This window comes from Mobula birostris, chromosome 2 (assembly GCF_030028105.1).
Source record: "Mobula birostris isolate sMobBir1 chromosome 2, sMobBir1.hap1, whole genome shotgun sequence".
Taxonomy (NCBI): Eukaryota; Metazoa; Chordata; class Chondrichthyes; order Myliobatiformes; family Myliobatidae; genus Mobula; species Mobula birostris.
In genome coordinates this window covers 25145397-25160235 of record NC_092371.1, presented here as the reverse complement: position 1 = coordinate 25160235, position 14839 = coordinate 25145397, and the positions used below count along the sequence as shown (strand labels likewise).

General features: G+C 43.3%; 1 protein-coding gene across 1 annotated transcript in view; it reads left to right on the top strand.

Annotated features, from left to right (window-relative positions):
• LOC140185441 (uncharacterized) overlaps nucleotides 1–14839 on the top strand; it is a 29825-nt gene that overhangs the window by 14203 nt on the left and 783 nt on the right. The gene's annotated exons all lie outside the window — the stretch shown is intronic.

Genomic DNA, 14839 nt, shown 5'->3' with positions numbered 1-14839 from the left:
TATAAGTTCTTAATACATATAAACGACACCCAATATTTGTGTAATTCCTGCAACATCTGATGAAGCATTGGCATACTGTAATCTCACTATTAACAGTCAAAAAAGGACAACCACCGTTATCAAAATAAACGGAGACATTTTGCAGAGCGACTCTCTAAGCCCATTATGATTTTGTCTAGCTTTAAACCCGCTCTCTAATTTACTGAATTGCCTACAATTCGCCTACCGACACAACCGATTGACAGATGACACAATAGCCACTGCTCTACATACCGTCCTTACACATCTGGAGAAGAAGGATACTTATGTGAGAATGCTGTTCTTGGACTACAGTTCAGCATTCAACACCATAGTTCCATCCAGGCTCGACAAGAAGCTCAGAGACCTCGGCCTTGACCCTACCTTATGCAGCTGGATCTTGGACTTCCGGTCAGATCGCCAGCAGGTCGTAAGAATGGGATGCCTCACCTCCAACCCGCTGACTCTCAATACGGGAGCCTCTCAGGGTTGCGTAGTGAGTCCCTCCTTTACTTCCTGTAATACCCATGACTGTATCGCCACCCACAGCTCCAATCTAATTAAATTTGCCAATGACACTATATTGATTGGGCTTATCTCAAACAATAACGAGGTGGTCTACAGGGAAGAAGTCATCTCTCTGTCACAATGGCGTCAAGAAAACAACCTCTCCCTCAATGCAAAAACAAAGGAGCTGTTTGTGGACTACAGGAGGAATGGAGAGGGGATAACCCCTATTGACATCAATGGATCTGGGGTTGAGAAGGTAAACAGCTTCAAGTTCCTGGGCATTCACATCACAGAGGACCTCACGTCGTCTGTACACACCAGCTGTGTGGTGAAAAAGGCACAACAGCGCCTCTTTCACCTCAGACGGTTGAGGAGATTTGGTATGGAACTTTCTACAGGGGCACAATTGAGAGCATCCTGACTGGCTGCATCACTGCCTGGTATGGGAACTGTACCTCCCTTAATCGCAGGACTCTGCAGAGAGTGGTGCGGACAGCCCAGTGCATCTATAGTTGTGAACTTCCCATGATTCAGGACATTTACAAGGACAGGTGTGTAAAAAGGGCCCATAAGATCATTGGGGACCCAAGCCATCCCAACCACAATCTATTCTAGCTGCTACCATCCAGGAAGCGGTACCACAGCATAAAAGCCAGGACCAACAGGCTCCGGGACAGCTTCTTCCACCAGGCCATCAGACTGATGAACTCATGCTGATTTGAGTGTACTCTATATTACATTGACTGTTCTATTTATTACAAATTATTATAAATTACAATGATTGCACATTGCACATTTAGATGGAGACGTAACGTAAAGATCTTTACTCTCATGTATGTGAAGGAGGTAAGAAATAAAGTCAATTCAATGAAAATAGGGTATCAAATCCGAGACTACCAAACAAGTTATACCTTGACATACCTTCTATACATGGACAATTTGAAATTAGACACTCCTTCATCAGTAAAGCTAAAACAATTAATTCAAAGAGTAGAACTGTTTTCTGAAGATATAAATAGGAACTTTGGACTAGGTAAGTGCAGAACATGAAACATAAAGAAAGGTGCAACAGAGCGAGTAGAATATAAAACGGAGCAGCAGAATGTAACACAATCGAAGGATGAATATGAAACACATAAGTATCTGGGATATCAGCAAGCAAAGAAAATAGATCATAGTGCATCAAAGGAAAACATTCAAAAGAATTTATTTCAAGGCTTAAGAAATTCTGCCAGAGCTCAATAGTAAAAATATAACACAGGCAATAAACAGTTTTGCTATACACATATTATTTCCTTGGTTTTGGCTTACTATCTTAGACCAAAACTGATCTGAAAAGTTTACAAAGAAAAATAAGAACTGAAATGAGAAATTTTAGAAAACTCTTTGAAAACTCAAATGCACTTAGATTAGCACAACTTAGGATAGAAAGAGGAAGTGGAATAATGGACATGAAAAATTTACACAACAGTCAGATACAACTTCTAAGGATATACTTTCATCAAAAAAAACAGGATTTAGCACTCCACACAAGCATATGCAATTCTAATAAGTAGTACACACTACTAAACTTAAATGAAAGCACAACCCAGAAAAATGAGGAAATTATCATTACAGAAGAAAAAGTCAACCAATGGAAGGGCATGAGGTCATAGAGGACATCCCCATGACCTGATGTCAACAAGGGAGTGTCAAATGCCTGGCTCAGATTTGGAGACCTCTTTCCAGAAACAGAGGGGTTCCTTATGGCCATACAGTACTAGGTGGTTAACACACACAAAAAAAAACAAAGCACATAAGAAAAGAAAGACAATAAATGCAGAAAATGCCAAGAGAAACCAGAAACAATACAACTCATTACAGTGTCTTGCAGCAATTTAACTCAATCTGATTACTTACACAGACACTGTCAAGTAGCAAACATTATTCATCAAAATCTTGCTTTAAAATTTAAACTCATAAATGACACCATACTTTACTATTAATATGAGCCTGATCCAGTTTTAGAGTCCGAGTCTGACAAACTATATTATGACTAATCCATTATTACAGATAGGACAATCCATAACAACTGTCAGGATATAACATTACAGGATAAACAAAAAGAAAGAACAACTTAATTAATTGATATAGCCATTCCAAACACATATAACATACAGAAATCAAGAAATTAAAAAACACCAGAAATATGCTTAATTAAAATAGGAAATTGGAAGACCATGGAACATGACCAGGGTATATACATTGTCCCGATAGTAATATCTACAACAGATACCATCCCAAAGTCACTACACAATAGCATTAAACAATTGGGCCTACACAGCAATATTTATGTAAATCTCCAGAAAGCCACAATACTAAACACCACTAGAATAGTTCAAAAGTTCCTAGCAATTGAGAAATGAGTGTACTTGGCTAAGCCTGAACCTCAGGATTTACCAGCTTGAGATGAGAAAAGATAAAAAGTAATAATAATAAATAAATAAGCGATAAATTTTTCAGAACGTGGGATGAAGAGTCCGTGAAAGTGAGTCCATTGGTTACGGGAATAGTTCCGTGTTGGGGCGAGTGAAGTTGAGTGAGGTTATTCCCTTTGGTTAAAGAGCCTGATGGTTGAGGGGTAATAACTGTTCTTGAATATGGTGCTGTTGGCCCTGAGGTTCCTGTACCTTCTCCTTGATGGTAGCAGAGAGAGGAAAACATGGCCTAGATGGTGGGGGTCCTTGATGGTGGATGCTGCTTTCCTGGGACAGCGTTCCATGTAGATATTCTCATTGGTAGGGAAGGCTTTACCTGTGATAGACTGGGCCATCCTACTTTTTGTAGCATTTTCCATTCAAGGTGTTTCCACACCAGGCCGTGATGCAACCAGTCAATATACTCTCCACCACACATCTACGGAAGCTTGTTAAAAGTTTTAGATGACATGGCGTATCTTCACAAACTTCTAAGAAAGCGGAGGGCTATTTACATGCTGGACCCAGGACAGATCCTCTGAAATGACAACACTGAGGAATTTAAAGTTGCTGACCGTCTCCATCTCAGACCCCCAATGAGAACTGGCTCATGGACCTGTGGTTTCCTCCTCTTGAAGTCAATAATCAGCTCCTCGGTCTTGCTGACACTGAGTGACAGATTGTTGTTCGGGCACCACTGAGCCAGATTTTCAATCTCCCTCCTCTATGCTGATTCATCACCTCCTTTGATTTGCCAACGACAGTGGTGTCATCAGCAAATTTAAATATGGAGCTGTGCTTAGCCTCACAGTCATAAGTGTAAAGAGAGTAGAGCAGGCGGGGTAAGCACACAGCCTTGTGGCACACCTGTGCTGAGGTGTCCTTCCTAAACCAAACTGACTGTGGTCTACAAGTGAGGAAATCCAGTTACACAAGAGGGTATTGAAGCCACGATTTTGAAGCCTATTGATTAGTTCGGAGGGGATGATGATACCGAATGAAGATCATCCTGATATATGCATCTTTGCTGTCAAGATGTTCTAGGGTTAGGTGAAGAGCCAATGAGATGGCATCTGCCGTGGACCTGCTGTGCCGGTAGGCAAATTGGAACAGATCCAAGTTGCTTCTCAGGCAGGAGTTGATATGTTTCATCACCAAAGTGTCAAAGCACTTCATCACAGTGGATGTAAGTGCTACTGGACGGAAGTCACTGAGGCAAGTTACTGTCTCCTTTTTAGGCACCAGTATAATTGAAGCCTGCTTGAAGCAGGTGGGTATGTGAGACTGCTGAAGTGAGAAGTTAAAGATATTGGTGAACATTCCAGCCTATTGATCAGCACAGGTCAGGTACCCCGTCTGGTCTGGCCTCATTCCAGGGATTCACCCTCATGAACGATGCTCTCATGTCAGCCTCAGAGACTGAAATCACAAGGTCATCAGGGGCTGTGGGAGCTCATGAAGGTGCCTGTATGTTTTGTTGGTCAAAGCAAGCAAAGGAGCTCAACTGGAAATGAAGCCTCGTTGTCACTTATATTGCTTGGTCTCACTTTGTAGGAGGTGATAGCATTCAAGCCCTGCCACATCTCTTGACCATCTCTCAGTGATTCAAATTTGGTCCAGAATTGCCACTTCGCACGCAAGATGGATTTCTGGAGATCGTACCTGGACCTCTATATTTTACTTGGTCACCAGACCTAAATGCCACTGGCCTGGCCCTCAGCAGATTGAGAATCTCATGGTTCATCCAGGGCTTCTGGTTGGGAAGATTCTGACTGATTTTGTGGGGACACACTTGTGGGGACTGTTTTTATATAATCCATGACAACATGGTGTATTCATTCAGATCCACAGATAAGTCCTTGAACACAGCCCAGCCCACCAACTAGAAGCAATCACATTGACGCTCTGACTCCCGTGACCACCTCTTTGTTGTCCTAATCTCTGGAGCCTTGCTCGATAGCCTCTGCCTGTATGCAGGTAGGAGAAGGGCAGCCAAGTGATCAGATTTCCCAAAATGCTGTCAAGGCATGGAACGGTCAACATTTCTCATTGCAGGATCGCAGTGGTCGAGTGTATTGGGACCTCTGGTGCCACAGGTAATATGATGCTATTTGGGCAGAGATTTCTTTAAACAAGTCTGAGTGAAATCCCCGGCAATGATTTGAAAGGCGTTGTGGCCGGCTGTTTCTTGTTTGCTGATGGCAGCACTCAGTACATTGAGTGCCTGCTTAATATTGGCCTTTGGTGGTATGTAAACTGTGGAAAGGATCATGGAGGAGAACCCTCTTGGTAAGTAGTATAGTCGGCAATTAGTTATTAGATGTTCCAGGTCAGGGAACTGGTGGGTAACAAGTCCACCACAAACAGTTCATCATGCATTACAGAGCTCCAGCTTTTGCCTTCTCTGAATCAGCAGTCCAGTCCATACTGTGTACTTGAAAGCCCTCAGGTATTACTATGTACCTTGTGTGTTTGGAATAAGCATTGTCTCTATGTAACAGAGAATGCAGCAATCCCTTGTTTCCCTTTGATACAGCAATCTTGCCTTTAGGTCCTTAATCTTGTTCTTCAGAGACTGTACATTTGCAAACATGCTGCTGGGTAGAGGAAGCTTCATGCTGCTGGGTAGAGGAAGCTTCATGCTGCTGGGTAGAGGAAGCTTCATGCTGCTGGGTAGAGGAAGTTACATGCTGCTGGGTAGAGGAAGCTTCATGCTGCTGGGTAGAGGAAGTTTCATGCTGCTGGGTAGAGGAAGCTTCATGCTGCTGGGTAGAGGAAGTTTCATGCTGCTGGGTAGAGGAAGTTACATGCTGCTGGGTAGAGGAAGCTTCATGCTGCTGGGTAGAGGAAGTTTCATGCTGCTGGGTAGAGGAAGCTTCATGCTGCTGGGTAGAGGAAGTTTCATGCTGCTGGGTAGAGGAAGTTTCATGCTGCTGGGTAGAGGAAGTTTCATGCCCCTTTGTTTTAGCCTGGCTTGTATCCTTCCCCTCCTCCCTCTCTTTCAGCCATGGCGATGTACCTTTGTCAGCTTCAAGCATGCCCGAGAGTTAAGTCCGCTGAATCTTTCAGAAGATCGTGAAATCACTAGTTCGTTAAGACTTTCAAAAATACGTTACTTAAAGATGCAGGTTGCAGTGGGAGTAGTTCAAAAGAAGTATACTTAGAATAGTCATAGTCATAGTGATACTTTATTGATCCCGGGGGAAATTGGTTTTCGTTACAGTTGCACCATAAATAATAAATAGTAACAAAACCATAAATAGTTAAATAGTAATATGTAAATTATGCCAGGAAATAAGTCCAGGACCAGCCTATTGGCTCAGGGTGTCTGACCCTCCAAGGGAGGAGTTGTAAAGTTTGATGGCCACAGGCAGGAATGACTCCCTGTGACGCTCTGTGCTGCATGTCGGTGGAGTTTTGTAAGCTGCCCGTAACACGTCACCATGGTTCACCAGCGTCTTATTCTTAGTCTCAGGTCACTCGTATGAGTGCTACTGGTACCGTGTAACCCAGTACTACCTGTTGCATGGTCGGGCGGTCAGCGACTAAACCGGCTCCCCCACCAGGCTTGCCTGGTGAGGAGGGTGGCTGAACACCCTGCAGGACGAAAAACAAGTCCTGTCAAAGGGCGGATGAACCCTCTCGTAGGGTCAACGGCCATCTAGCAAACACATGCCGTGAAGCGCGGAAAGGGCATCCCTTGCATCGAAGATTGGTCTGGCCATTCACTGCAACAGAACTTCCCCCAGCCGTCTTGGACCCCACCATGCGGCTGGATACGGGAAGGGATGTCGAGAGGGTGGGTCTGGATCTGTGCAACCCCCTACTCACCTAAAATCCATTCACGCACATGCTGTTCCTTTCTACTGAAAGGAACCATCATCCAATGGGATGGATAGCCAGAGAGAGAGAGATCCTTTGACAACTCTCTACACTGTTTACAACCCCTCCAATGTTCATGCCATACACAAACTTACTAGCCACCCATCTGTAGTGTATTTAATAATATTTCAGTAATATTTGAGTAATATTGTAAATATTAAGCTTTCTTTGTTTACATAATTCATTATGGACTACATGTAAGAAGTATATGAATGGCTTATGTCATTACCCCACCACGTCATATGTGAGCACCTCACTAAGAAGAAATAAAGCACACCAATATCCCGGACTCCCGGACTTTTCTTTTGATTAGCTTCTGGAGTTACATTACATAACAGTGGTGACAAGATAGTTTTAAAATGAACCCAAAATGACTTTTGAAGTGCAGCACATTTCTTTGGAAGGGGGGAGGTACAGTTGTGTTAAAAAAAAGGCAGAAAACGGACAAAATTCATAAACAGTAAGTACCAGGTAATATTAATAATAAATTAAAAAAGCAGAAATGGCTGGCTACATTGGAAAGATAAATGTGTTTGATTGCACATCTGACAACTGGATGATGCATACTGAATGAATTGAGCTGTACTTTGAAGCAAAGGAAACACCCATTGAAAAGCGAGTGCCAGTGTTACTGAGCACAATAGGTGGAAAATATACAGTTTGCTTAGATGGTTAACTGCTCCAACAAAATCAGCTGAAATGAGTGTTTCTGATATCGTGAAAGTAATGCAAAAACATCCAGAACCAAAACCATTATTGATTGCAGAACGCTTTAGGTTTTATAAGTGGAATCAAAAGGAAGGGGTTCCATTTCAGCTTACGTGGGTGAATTGAAGAAATTGTTGAAGCATTGTCAGTTCGGTGATGGGCTTGATGCTGGTTTAAGATGGCACTACTGAAGTTGTGCAACAGATACTGGTAGATCAGTAGACAAGAAATTCAACTAAAAGCATTACTGCTAACACCTTTTCTGAAGTAAATTGTAGTCAACTATCACCAGAAATAATGAAGGCGAAGCTGATTCAGAGGATATGGGAGCATCGCAAACACAGAATGCAACAACATGTTCAAGACATGGCTGCAGGTGTTGTTATCTCTGTGGGTGGGGTCCTCTATCTCTGACTCCTCATCTTTTTTTCTCCAGTCCTGCTGAAGGGTCTTGGCCTGAAACGCCGACTGTACTCTTTTCCATAGATGCTGCCTGGCTTGCTGAGTTCCTCCAGCATTTTGTGTGTGTTAGCTGAAACCTACATATCAATGGAGATGGAAGAAGAGTCCAACGTGTTTTTCACCATAGATGCTCACAAAGCACTTTATCGCTATAATAGGCTAATTGATGGAGTAGTATTTACACCTGCATTCTGACGGAAAGCCACGGACCAGGGGTGCTGCAAGGCTGCGCAAGCCCTCAGTATTACCTGGATGACATCATTGTTACCGGCAAAGATGACAAGGAACATCACCAAAATTTCAAGACATTGTTAAAAAGATTAGAAGATTATGGGCTCAGAGTACGACATGACAATTGTGAATTCTTTAAACCAAACTTCACTTACTGTGGTCACAGCATTGATGCACAAGATTTGCACAAGTGTGCTCAGAAAATTCAAGTAGTGGTGATGCCCCAAGATCAAAGGGCATGTTGCATTTATTGTCCTTTTTAGGATTTGTCACTTACTATAACAGGTTCCTGTCAAACCTGGTTAATGTGCTTCTCCCCTTGAACTTGTTACTACAGTTCAGGAAGAAACGGCAATGGACAAGGCTGTGTGAGGTGGCCTTACAAAAGGCAAGGGAAATGGTGATGTCAGACATTGTACTCACACATTATGATCCACGTCATCCAGTGAAGCTTGCCTATGATGTCTTGCCTTATGCTATAGGTGCTGTCATGTCACATGTTCTGAGTGATGGAAGTGAATGCCCCATAGCCTTTGTATCACGTTCCCCTACCACCGCAGAGAAAAATTATGCACAGATTGACAGAGAGGCCTTAAGCACAGTTTGGGGTGTAAAATGTTTCAACCAGTACTAGTATGAGAGAGTTAACTCTCATTACTGATCAGCAAGCACTATTGTCCATTTTCAATAGACAAATGCAGGGATCAGCTCAGTTTCTTGGAGGACACAGTTACAAGATCGAATCCAAGAGGACAATTAATCATGAAAATGCTGATGGATTGTTGTTTACCCTTGGTAAAGGAAATATCTGAAAAACTTTCAAAAGAGGACACTCCTCCTGACATATTTTCACAAATGCAAATCGGAAGTCTCCCTATTATGGCAGAAATGATCTGAAGAGAAACCAGAAAAAACCCCACACTGTCTCAGGTCTACAGAGCAATCCAAAAAGGCTGGAATGTGCAGCAGAAACTCCAGTTCCCCCCTTTTTACCACCACTAGGATGTATTTGCCCTTGATGAGGGGGCTGCCTTATGTGGGGATTGAGAGTTATACCATCCAAGCTGAGAGCTAAAGTGTCTGAGGAGCTACATTTCGGTCATAGAGGTGTGGTCAAACTGAAAGCTTTGTCTGGTGGCCTTGGATAGACCAACAGTTGGAGCAGCTTGCCATGCACTGGTCAGGATGCCAACATGTCCAGAAGATGCCAAGAGCAGTGCCTCTCCATTCCTGGCATTGCTTTGGCAGAGGATTCATGTGGATTTTGCCAGACCACCTATGAGGACAAATTGTTTGGTAGTACTGGCTGCAGCTACAAAGTGGCCAGAAGTGTTCCCAATAGCCTCCACTACAGCCTCGCACACTGTTGATGTGTGGAGAAGCCTCTTCTCCAGTATTGTGTTCCAGAACATTTAGTCACTGACTGTGGACCACAGTCTGTTGCAGAACAGTTTCAGTCATTCCTGAAAATGAATGGAATAAAACATATTACATCTGCACTGTACCACCTAGCTACAAATGGCTTGGCGGTAAGGTTTGTTCAGTCTAAAGAACACACTGCAAGCAACGTCAGCAGAACATGCTACACTGACACTGAATCAGAAGCTCATCAATCTCCTCCTTGCATATCACAATGCAGCACACACCATAACCAACAACTCACCAGCTACACTGCTCCTGGGTCGTCCCTTGTGCTCACACTTGGATCTCCTCAAACCCAATCTCAGAGGGAGTATGCAGGACAAACAACTGAGGCGAATTGAGAGCTCCTCAAACAAAGAGGTTTGATGTTTCACTCCTGGACAAGCAGTCCTGGTGAGAGACCGCAGAGGTGACCAAAAGTGGGTGCTCAGAAGGATTAAGGGCAGAACTGGACCGCTCCCCTGCACAGTGGAGATTGCTTCTGATGTCATCTGGAATATGACACCTTGATCAGATGGGGAGAACGGAGTCAATTATTAGGGAAGAATGGAGTCCAGAGCTGGCAGAACCATTTCCTGTAGTCCCAAGGTCAGCTCCTACAACCACCGCGGAGGAGCCCCAGAACCTGAGATTGTTTCACAGCCCCAAGTCTCACCTGCCAAGCAGAGTGACACCCCACCTTGTCAGGAAAGATGTTGGCCTACAACAGTAAGAAATCCTCCACAGGGATTAAATCTTTAGGCCTGAATAGGACAATTTAAAGTTTACTATTCTGTGGAAGTCTATGTAGTAGTTGTACTATTTGGTATAGTGTGTATATAAGATGACGAGAGAGCAATATATTACATAGTTGAATTGAGATGCATTTTATATTGAATTGGAGCTTATAGCAAAGCAGGGAGGAGTGTTGTGTATTTAATATCTTCAGTAATACTTGAATGGAAAATCCTGCAATAAGTAGTGGATCAAGCCAGTCTATCGAGGCTAAAGCCCTCCCCACCGTTGAGCACATCTACACGCAGTGGTGTCGCAGAAAAGCAGCATTCATCATCAGAGACCCCCACCACCCACATCATGCTCTCTTCTCACAGCTGTCATCAGGACGAAGGTACCGGAGCCCCAGGACTCACATCACTAAGTTCAGGAACAGTTATTACCCCTCAGCCATCAGGCTGGCTCTTGACCCAGAGGGTATAACTTCACTCAACTTCACTTGCCCCACCACTGAGCTGTTCCCACAACCTCACTTTCAAGGACCCTTCATCTCATGTTCTTGATATTTATTGTGTATTTATTTATTTTTTCTTTTTTTGTATGTGCACAGGTTGTTGTCTTTTTCACACTGGTTTCTGCCCTGTTGATGCAGTCTTTCATTGATTCTATTATAGTTATTGGACCTATTGAGTACATCTGCAAGAAAATGAATCTGGTGATATGTAGGTACTTTGATAAAAATTTACTTTGAACTTTGAAATACATTGTTTGATTAAACATTGTTTGGTATTTATATAATTCACTATGGATTATACATAAGAAGTACGTGAATGGCCTACATCACTATGTCACCACGTCATATGTGAGCGACTCACTAAAGAAGAAACAAAGTACACCAATATTCTTTTGATTCGTTTCTGAAGTTAAAAAACATAAAAATAACATAACATGACCTACATTTTCATCCAAGTAATCAATATAGGTTATATGGAACAAACAAGAGTTACCAGCTCAGATTCTGGTGGAAAAGCACTGGTTACAGATCTCCAGCCAGAATGACACCTTTTCACAACTGTCTTCCATGGGCAAGCTGGCTCTAAATCCAAAATAACAAGTCACCATGTTTCCCAAGGACCTTAATCTTCTGGATCAACCTACTATGAGGGATCTTATCAAATGTCCTACTAAAATCCAAGTAGATGACATCTACAGCCCTAATGTTGTAAGTCACATTTGTCATCTCCTCAAAAAACTCAGCCAAGTTTGTAAAGTGTGACCTGCCCTGCACTAAGCAATGCTGACTGTCCCTAATTAGGTTGTGTTTCCAAATAAGCATAAGTCCCATCCCAAAAAGTCCTTTTGAATAATTTCCAAGCCACTGATGAGAGGCTAACAGCAAATCATTTCCTGTGTTATTCTGTTTCCCCTCTTAAACAAATGAACAATATTGGTTTCTCACCTGTTCTCCACCACCTTGCCTCTTGATAATGCAAAGATCTTTGACAAGGCCCCAACAGTCTCCTCTCCTGCCTTTTCCAGTAACCTGGGGTGCATCCCAATAGAACCTGGAGACTTATCCATTTTGATGATCTTCAAGAGAACCAGAACCACCACCTTCTTGATCTCAAAATGTCCTTGCACATTTGCATGCTCCACACTAATATTCTCCATATGTTTCCTTGGTGAATACCAAGGCAAACTATTCACTTAGAAAGGAGATAGAAAGCTTAGTGACATGATGCCATCGCAAAAATCTTTCCCTCAATGTCAAAAAAGTAAAGAGTTTGTCATTGACTTCAGGAAATAGGGTGGTGCATATGTTCCTATCTACATCAGCAGTGTTGAGGTTGAGGGCTTCAAGGTCCAGGATGGATTTCAATCGATGACCCATGGAAAGCATCTGTTCAGTTGAATAGCAGCTTGCTCTGGTAAATGCTCTACACATGACTGCAAGTAACTGCAGAAAGTTGTGGACACAGCTCAATGCATCACAAAAACCAGCTTCCCCTCTGTGGGCTCTATCTGTACGTTTTGCTGCCTCAGCAAAGCAGCCATTATAATCAAAGCCCACACCCACTCTGGACATCCTCTCCATTGGGAAGAAGATACAAAAGCCTAAAAGCACATACTACCAGGCTCAAGAACAGCTTCTATCCATTGTTATCAGGCTCTTGAATGGAATTCTTGTATGACATGGTAGACTCTTGGCCTCACAATCTACCTTGTTATGATCTTGCATTTTATCATCTACCTGCACTGCACTTCTTTTGGAAGCTTTTTCACTATATTCAATAAAGATGATAAAATATAGAAGCAGATTTAGGCCAGGCCATTTGGCCCATCAAGTCTGCTCCACCATTTCATCATGGCTGATCCATGTTTCCTCTCAACCCCTTTCTTCTGCCTTCTCCCCATAACCTTTCACGCCCTTACTAATCAAGGACTTATCAACCTTTGCCTTAAATACACTCAGTGACCTGGCCTCCACAGCCACCCGTGGCAACGAATTCCACAGGTTCACCACCCTCTGGCTAAAGAAATCGCTGTCCAGCTCCGTTCTAAATAGACATCCCCCTATTCTGAGGCTGTGCCCTCTGTTTCTAGGCTCCCCCACTATAGGAAACAACCTGTCCCCCTCCACTCTATCTTGCTCATTCAACATTCAATCGGTTTCAATGAGATCCACCCACCCCATTCTTCTAAATTCCAGCGAATAGAGGTCCAGAGCCATCAAATGCTCCTCGTATGAATACCCTTTCATTCCTGGAATCATTCTCGTGAACCTCTTCTTATTCTACATTGTTACAGTTTTACTTTATTCCAGCTCAATGCGCTGTGTGATGATTCGATCTGTATAAACAGTACGCAAGAAGGGCTTTTCAGTGTAAAAGCATCTGCCTGGTTTACTGAGATCCTCCAGCATTTTGTGTGTCTTGCTCAAGATTTCTAGCATCTTCATAATCTCTTATTTATAAATTCCCTCTTTTATCTTTGAATGGTCCTAATCTCTCCCTGGTTGTCTTCCCATGTTTTTAATGTAAGTATTAAAGTGCCTTGCCATCCTCTTTAATCCTAATTGCCAAGGATATTTCATAGCCCTTTATGCTTTTTTCTTTGTGATTACAGTGGTATATGTCAAAACTGTTAAATATAGTAAGTTATGGCACAATGATGGTAGAACAGCTGCCTACACTGTCAGAGGCCCAAGTTCAACCTCGACCTCGGCTGCGATCAGAGTAGAGTCTGCATGTTCTCCCTGTCGCTGCATGGGTTTCCTCCGACTTCCTGTAAAAGCGGAGGAGAGGTACGTATGTAACTGCCTGCTGTAAATTCTGCTACAGTGCAGGTAAGTTGTGGGAGTTGAGGAGAATATGGGGAGAATTAAATTAGGATTAACGTAGGATGAGTGGTTTATGGTCAGTATGCACTCAATGGGTGGAAGGACCTGTTTACATGCTGGCAATTTTGTTGCCTCTGTGTGTAATGGTCTTTCCCATCGACACTAAATTGTGTGTCTTGATTGGCTTTGGTGTCACAGTTCTGGCACCCACTGCTGTTCCTGGTGAGTTCGAATAGTGAGGGAAACATCCCGGTACTCTTACTCCAGCCGCAAAACTGCCTACCTTCCAATCCCCAATCCTGCCTCCGGCCTCTACCCTAGACCATGTTCCCGACCCCTGGTGAGACAGAGCCAGGATACCAGATGGAAACACATCCTTCGGCCCATCGAGACCGCACTGACCATCAACCATCCAGTTACACTAATCTTATATTAATCCCATTTCTTTTTATTCTCCCACATTCTCACTGGCTCCCCTTAGTTACCATGAATCACCCCCAAGAGCTGTTCCCAGGACAGAGAAGTTAGAAACAACAGGTTTAAAGGTGAGGGGGAAGAAATTTAAGGGAAGGGTATGATTTCCACAGACTGGTGAATATTTGGAACAAGCTGACAGGAAGGAGTGGAGGCAGATACTATTACATAATTTGAAAGATTTGGGCGGGAAAGGCCTGGAGGGATCTGGGTCTAACACAGGCAAATGTGATGAGTCATCATGGTCATTTTGGGTGAGGTGGCTGAGCGGCCTGTTTCTGTGTTGTATCTTTCTATAATTCTGGTTCATTCACTCATTGACCAGATGGTCACTCTGATATTACCCTATCAGATACCTCACCAGAGTTGGGGCAATTTACAGCAGCCAATTAACCCACTGGCCCACGTGTCCTTGGGATGTAGGGGGAAATTAGGAGCACCTGGGAGAAACCCACCCAGTCACAGGGTGAGAACATGCAAACTCCAGACAGACAGATTCACACTGGATCACAGGCTCATAATTCCAGACCAAGGAGTGAGCCGGACCTGGAGACATCGGGATTTCTTGTTCGAGTTTCACTGGGATTTAAGCCTCAATGCAGTGTCTTCTCTCTTACTAACC